The 7,500-nt window shown below is 56.8% G+C and overlaps 2 non-coding genes and 2 pseudogenes across 2 annotated transcripts; all 4 read left to right on the top strand.

Moving 5' to 3' along the window:
* Positions 1-3,444: 3,444 nt before the first annotated feature.
* On the top strand, positions 3,445-3,616 carry LOC126452522 (U2 spliceosomal RNA; annotated as a pseudogene).
* Positions 3,617-4,379: 763 nt separating this feature from the next.
* On the top strand, positions 4,380-4,572 carry LOC126452519 (U2 spliceosomal RNA). Its single transcript, XR_007584663.1, has one exon. It is a non-coding gene; the product is annotated as a U2 spliceosomal RNA (small nuclear RNA).
* Positions 4,573-5,335: 763 nt separating this feature from the next.
* On the top strand, positions 5,336-5,528 carry LOC126452507 (U2 spliceosomal RNA). The gene has a single exon (XR_007584652.1). It is a non-coding gene; the product is annotated as a U2 spliceosomal RNA (small nuclear RNA).
* Positions 5,529-6,291: 763 nt separating this feature from the next.
* Positions 6,292-6,425, top strand: LOC126452523 (U2 spliceosomal RNA; annotated as a pseudogene).
* Positions 6,426-7,500: the final 1,075 nt, after the last annotated feature.

Raw genomic sequence — 7,500 nt, 5'->3', positions numbered from 1 at the left:
CTCACGGAGCACTTTAAAAAGATCTATGCGAAATCTGACTTCTCTGTTTCAGATGCACCAGCTGCTGTCCCGGACTTTGCCGCCACCACGCCTCCTGATGTCAGCGAGGAGGTCCTGCTGCCGATCACCCCTTCAGTGGTGCAACAGCGGCTCCAGAAGGCGAGCAATACTGCTCCTGGGGCAGACGGAGTCACCTACTCGGACTTGCGACGTGAGGATCCTGGCTGCCATGTGCTAGCTAGGATCTTCTCGCGCTGCTGGAATGAGCGGAAGACTCCGGTGCAGTGGAAAATATCCGCTACCGTCCTCATCCACAAGAAAGGGGACGTCTCGGATGTGACAAACTGGCGGCCTTTAGCATTGAGCTCTACCATCTCTAAGCTCTTTGCTGCAATCGTTGCGGACCGCACTTCCCTCTGGGCGGAGCGGTTGAACCTGCTCTCCCCAGAGCAGAAGGGCTTCCGCACGTTTGAAGGCTGCTATGAGCACAATTTCATTGTGCAGACGGCGATTGACGATGCAAGGCGCAGGGGAGGCCAAGCATGCTTTGCTTGGCTTGATCTGGCGAATGCTTTTGGTTCAGTGCCTCACGCTCACCTCCTTGGAGTACTGAGCAGGATGGGACTACCAGAGCAATTGCACCATCTAATTGCCGACATGTACGATGGTTGCTCCACCCGCGTCCGTACATCTGACGGACTAACGGAGGAGATAGAGATCCAGGCGGGGGTCAAGCAGGGCTGTCCACTGTCGCCCATCGTCTTTAATCTCGCGCTCGAGCCGGTACTTCGCGCCGCAACCTCGCTCAGAAATGAGTGTGGTATTCCGCTTAGCGGCGTCAGTGTGAGTGCACTGGCGTATGCGGACGATATCGTGCTTCTGGCGCGGGATTCAGAGGCGATGCAGACGCTCCTCAATGTTGTGGGTGAGGCGGCGACGTGGGCCGGGCTTACCTTCAAGCCGTCGAAGTGTGCCACGCTTCACATCCGCCGTCGGCAGACACTAGGCTCGGTATTCGCCCTACAAGGGGGAGAACCAGCCGTGCTCGGTGCGGGTGACGCCTACCTCCATCTTGGCGTTCCCACCGGGTACAAAGTCACGCAGACGCCAACGGATGCGATCGCGGCAATTCGACGCGACTTGCAGCACCTGGACGCTTCCCTGCTGGCTCCCTGGCAGAAGATTGACGCTGTGCGTGTCTTCCTCCTCCCTAGGCTTGACTTTGTCATGCGGGGCGGAGCGGTACGCAAGGGGCCGCTATCTGCACTCGACAAGGCAGTGAAAGCGGCTGTCAAATCTTGGCTGTTCCTCCCGCAGCGTGCGTCCACCGAACAGCTGTACCTCGCGCTGGGAGAGGGAGGATGCGGCCTGACGCCGCTCGCGGACGCTGCGGACATCTCGACGATCGTCCACGGCTTCCGCATGCTGCACTGCGACGACGCCACCGTCCGCGACATCGCCTGGGCCACACTAACTACGGCCGCGCGCCGCCGACTGGGGAGGGAGCCGAGTCGTTCCGACTTGGCCACCTACCTTAGCGGCAGCACTGAGGGTGACCTCGCACGCGACGGAGGTGACATCCAGTCACTGTGGACGCGCGTCAGGAACGCCACAAGGCGCCTAGCGCCGCGTGGCGTCACCTGGCGCTGGAGTGAGCTGCTTTCTGAGTTGCAGGTGGAGGTCAACGGCCGACCCGCCATCGCTGACGACGCGGAACACGGCGGCATCGGAGGGGTGACGCAGCCGGCCACGGAGGGGACGGCGCCTGTGACTACACGACACCTCGATGATGGCGGCGATGGACCACAACACGATGATGACAGCGTGGGACGCATCGTCAACACTGGCGTCGAGCATGTCCGGGTGGGAGGGGGCGCCAAACGGCTCCTCTCGCGGACGCTCCGCGAGTGTCTGAGGCAGCGCCTGCGCAACCTCCTACTCAGGAAACCTGACCAGGGGAAGGTGTTTGAGTGTACCAGGGAGTCCACAGCGTCCAACCACTTCATAGCGGGAGGCAAATACACCCGCTTCGCAGACTGGCGCTTTATCCATCGCGCCAGGCTCGGAGTCGTGCCTCTGAACGGTTGTCGCCGCTTTGATGGGCGGGCAAACAACAACAAAGCCTGCCGACGCTGTGGCCACAACAACGAGACGCTCCCGCACGTGATTAACGCGTGCATGGTGCACTCAGCAGCCCTGCAGTATCGCCACAACGCGGTCCTCAACCGCCTCGCGACAGCAGTCGCTGGGCGGCCAAGGAGAGGAAACGCTGCTGTTCCTGACATCAGGATTAACCAAGCCGTCATAGGGGACAGCAGTGGGCTGCGTCCGGACCTCGTAATAACTGACGAGGCCGCGAAGACTGTGACCATCGTCGATGTGACAATCCCCTTCGAGAATAGGCGGATTGCGCTCGACAACGCTCGGCAACTGAAGAGGATAAAGTACGCCGACGTTGCGCGCGGATTAGCCGCTCGCGGCTACTCCGTCACTGTCGACGCCCTGGTTGTTGGCAGTCTGGGGGCGTGGGACCGCCAGAACGATGCAGTGCTTCGGCACCTAGGCATCGCTAGCCGCTACTGCCAACTGATGCGGCGGCTGATGGTGTCTGACACCATCAAGTGGTCCCGCGACATTTACGTGGAACACATTACTGGCCACCGCCAGTATGTGTCCCCCTAGACTGTGGCATGCTCTGACGTCAGGCTGCGAGACCCTCGAGACTGCAGTCGTCGGAGAACTTCGAGGTCGGTGCCTTCGTGACGTCGGTGTCGAGATTCTCCTCCACGACGCGGGACCAGCGGCGCTACACCACCTTCGCGCCGCACTGCAGCAGTGCCGAGTCAGTAGCGGTGCGTGCGGTGCTGCCTGGTGCCCCTCCCTCCGTGGTGTCCGCCGAATATGGCCCCCACCTCGGTTGGCGCGGTGCTAGGCGGCGCCAAACGTGTGCCTACTGCCCGGCAGTCTCCAGCCAGCGTGGGAAGCAACGCCCTCCTGCCACGACACCCCGGTGACGTCTGCCGCAAGGCGGACAGAGGGGAGAAGTCCGGCTGTGTGTGACCCGCCTGCGTGCGTGGCACACCAGCCGCTGGCAGCCGTGCATGTGCAGTGTGCTGTCAGGGCATGGAGAAGAATGCAATAAATAAAATAGATCCTAAAACTAGCACCAAACCATTCCCGGTCTGAAATATCTAAGGCCGCGCCTATCGCGGGATTAATCTTAAGGTAATATACTTAAGCATCCGCGCCTAACGCGGTCTTCCAATATTTAAGTAGTGGGCTTAACCCACGAATTAGAATAATATTCAATTACTTAAGTACGGTTAGAACCGTCTACTATATATTTTGACTTAAATTTTCATTAAATTTGTAAAACTCGCATTGTATAGAGTCATGAATATTCTTTTTTTAAATTTATACTTCTTAAAACTGTAACTAAGAATTATCTCTGGAAAATAAAAATCTGTTCTTATCAGCTTAATATCTGATACGTCCTGCATCGCAGGACCAGAATATTAAACTCATTTTTGGCTCATGACGGAGTGCTAGGGGCTTGCTCCACCTCTGTCGCGGGTTGGCCCGGCATTGCAGTACCGCCGGGATCGGCCCACCTAAAAATAATTAAAACACAGCCTGAAATGGGTAAATATTCTGCAGTTATCAGATATTCCGCTGGTAGCAAAACTTGTTGCAGTTGTCGATGTGCCCAGTAGTTAGCTGCATACACACCACGATTTCCACGGTTTCCACGATTTCTTGTAATTAATTTAGCATTATCTTATGAATTTTTTTATTTTTTTATTTTTTTTTTTTTTTTTTTTGCGGTTAGCCGGACCGCTCTTGCAGCCGCATTACACTAGGCTGGTAATTTATATGGGCACAGAAGGGTGCCTTCGGATGCCTCGTTGGCGTCACATATGGTCCGGCCACAGATAATTTTAATTTCATTTTTTGGAGTTATATCCTTAGCTCCTCGCGAACGTCGTCGTCGCCGCCGCACGCACGCAGAATACGTGTGTACACACGTATGCAGTTGGCGGTGGACGATGTAAGCACTAGGCTAGGTGTAGCTCGCGCCGGCCTCGCGCCGGTGTAGCTCGCGCCGGCCTGGCGCTGCTGTGGGGCGGCCTCACGGCTTCTCCACTGCCCTGGCAGCTTGCGGCGTTCAAATGGGAGTCGCAGTTTACTGTTCGCCATGGAGGGTAGTACTGGGCTGTTGACGAGTGCTCTCGCGAATTGTCCTTCTTTCCCGCACTTGCTTTTGCGATGTTTTCGACGGTCGCCTGTTGCCATATCGGCCCGTACCACCGTGTGTCACTCCCACATGTGGAGCGCACACGCTGCAAGCATTTAGGCCCTTCGAATGCGGATTTTCCTTTATCGCTTCTCGGCCTTTTGGCTAAGATCAAAGTGTAGTATCTGTTCTTATCAGCTTAATATCTGATACGTCCTGCATCGCAGGACCAGAATATTAAACTCATTTTTGGCTCATGACGGAGTGCTAGGGGCTTGCTCCACCTCTGTCGCGGGTTGGCCCGGCATTGCAGTACCGCCGGGATCGGCCCACCTAAAAATAATTAAAACACAGCCTGAAATGGGTAAATATTCTGCAGTTATCAGATATTCCGCTGGTAGCAAAACTTGTTGCAGTTGTCGATGTGCCCAGTAGTTAGCTGCATACACACCACGATTTCCACGGTTTCCACGATTTCTTGTAATTAATTTAGCATTATCTTATGAATTTTTTTATTTTTTTATTTTTTTTTTTTTTTTTTTTGCGGTTAGCCGGACCGCTCTTGCAGCCGCATTACACTAGGCTGGTAATTTATATGGGCACAGAAGGGTGCCTTCGGATGCCTCGTTGGCGTCACATATGGTCCGGCCACAGATAATTTTAATTTCATTTTTTGGAGTTATATCCTTAGCTCCTCGCGAACGTCGTCGTCGCCGCCGCACGCACGCAGAATACGTGTGTACACACGTATGCAGTTGGCGGTGGACGATGTAAGCACTAGGCTAGGTGTAGCTCGCGCCGGCCTCGCGCCGGTGTAGCTCGCGCCGGCCTGGCGCTGCTGTGGGGCGGCCTCACGGCTTCTCCACTGCCCTGGCAGCTTGCGGCGTTCAAATGGGAGTCGCAGTTTACTGTTCGCCATGGAGGGTAGTACTGGGCTGTTGACGAGTGCTCTCGCGAATTGTCCTTCTTTCCCGCACTTGCTTTTGCGATGTTTTCGACGGTCGCCTGTTGCCATATCGGCCCGTACCACCGTGTGTCACTCCCACATGTGGAGCGCACACGCTGCAAGCATTTAGGCCCTTCGAATGCGGATTTTCCTTTATCGCTTCTCGGCCTTTTGGCTAAGATCAAAGTGTAGTATCTGTTCTTATCAGCTTAATATCTGATACGTCCTGCATCGCAGGACCAGAATATTAAACTCATTTTTGGCTCATGACGGAGTGCTAGGGGCTTGCTCCACCTCTGTCGCGGGTTGGCCCGGCATTGCAGTACCGCCGGGATCGGCCCACCTAAAAATAATTAAAACACAGCCTGAAATGGGTAAATATTCTGCAGTTATCAGATATTCCGCTGGTAGCAAAACTTGTTGCAGTTGTCGATGTGCCCAGTAGTTAGCTGCATACACACCACGATTTCCACGGTTTCCACGATTTCTTGTAATTAATTTAGCATTATCTTATGAATTTTTTTATTTTTTTATTTTTTTTTTTTTTTTTTTTGCGGTTAGCCGGACCGCTCTTGCAGCCGCATTACACTAGGCTGGTAATTTATATGGGCACAGAAGGGTGCCTTCGGATGCCTCGTTGGCGTCACATATGGTCCGGCCACAGATAATTTTAATTTCATTTTTTGGAGTTATATCCTTAGCTCCTCGCGAACGTCGTCGTCGCCGCCGCACGCACGCAGAATACGTGTGTACACACGTATGCAGTTGGCGGTGGACGATGTAAGCACTAGGCTAGGTGTAGCTCGCGCCGGCCTCGCGCCGGTGTAGCTCGCGCCGGCCTGGCGCTGCTGTGGGGCGGCCTCACGGCTTCTCCACTGCCCTGGCAGCTTGCGGCGTTCAAATGGGAGTCGCAGTTTACTGTTCGCCATGGAGGGTAGTACTGGGCTGTTGACGAGTGCTCTCGCGAATTGTCCTTCTTTCCCGCACTTGCTTTTGCGATGTTTTCGACGGTCGCCTGTTGCCATATCGGCCCGTACCACCGTGTGTCACTCCCACATGTGGAGCGCACACGCTGCAAGCATTTAGGCCCTTCGAATGCGGATTTTCCTTTATCGCTTCTCGGCCTTTTGGCTAAGATCAAAGTGTAGTATCTGTTCTTATCAGCTTAATGTGAGCTCATATGGACTGATTTCTGCACCGGGAAGCGGTCGCGCTTATTCTCCTGTTTCAGGTCCGCGACCTGAACGATGGAGCTTGTGGTGACGCTGCCGGCGGAGGTCTTCCGCTGCCGGATCTGCTTCGTCACCAAGGCTGCCGGGAGACCAACCTTTGGCGAGTACAAGGACCACTCGGCCCTCCTCCGCCACTACAGGAGGCTGCACGACCCGGAAACGGTCCCCGTTTTCGAGTGCCAGTTTTGCGGCCGACGCGACCCGCGGCTGAAGACGCTGCGGCTACACCAGCGGCTCTGCAATGCAGATTCCGCAACCCCCGGCGCTGCCAGTCGGGGGAGAGTGGGTATGGGACACGATGCCGTGTCTGGCTCTCTGGGGCACCCAGAGTGGTCGGCCGGCGGGAGGTCACAGGCGAGGGCCCCCGAAGCTAGTAGGACAGGCCCTTCGTCCTTAGTTAGTGCTGGGCGCAAGCCACAGGCGAAAGCGGCTCGGGAAGCTAGTACCATAGGCCGCCTAGCCTTAGATAATAGAGAGGGGCTATGGCCACAGCCCAGTCCGGTCCCCGAAGCTAGTAGGACAGACCGGCTGGACTTAGGTTTAACTTACTCGGCGGTCCTGACCCGCAGCAGCGTGGTGGGCTCACAGGCTGCCTTGCCCTCACCCTGTGTGAGTGTGCAGGCGTCTGCGACGCCCAGGACGGCGGTGGTTGCCACCCCCGCGTCGTGTGTACTTTGTGTGCGCACGCCGAGGAGGTCTGGCATCCCCCTGCCGACACGCTCCGCGACGTCAACCGCGTCGCCACGAGTGCCGAGCGCAAGTTCGGGAGGTGAAGGCAGCCCGCTGCCGACGCCTGCCGCCGAACGCGTCGCTCCGGCCAGAGGCGCAGTGTCCGACAAAGGCCGCGGCTCGCCGCTGCCCGCGCCGGCCATTGCACCCAGTGGCGTACGCTGGCCACGTCGTGCGGCTGCCGCAGGCGCCTCCCGCCCGCCATCTGTCGGGGGCGTGGGTACCGGCCTGGGACTGCCGCCCGCATTCGCTACGCCGCCAACAGGTGGCTCTGCGGTGCGGGTGGGCAGTGGCAGGCAGGCTGCCTCGCTCGCCGCGACCGTTGGTGTTGTCATTCACGGCGCATCCGCGCCGCTGAT

The sequence above is a fragment of the Schistocerca serialis genome, unplaced genomic scaffold (assembly GCF_023864345.2).
Source record: "Schistocerca serialis cubense isolate TAMUIC-IGC-003099 unplaced genomic scaffold, iqSchSeri2.2 HiC_scaffold_891, whole genome shotgun sequence".
NCBI classification, from domain to species: domain Eukaryota; kingdom Metazoa; phylum Arthropoda; class Insecta; order Orthoptera; family Acrididae; genus Schistocerca; species Schistocerca serialis.
This window is presented reverse-complemented; position numbering and strand designations above follow the sequence as displayed.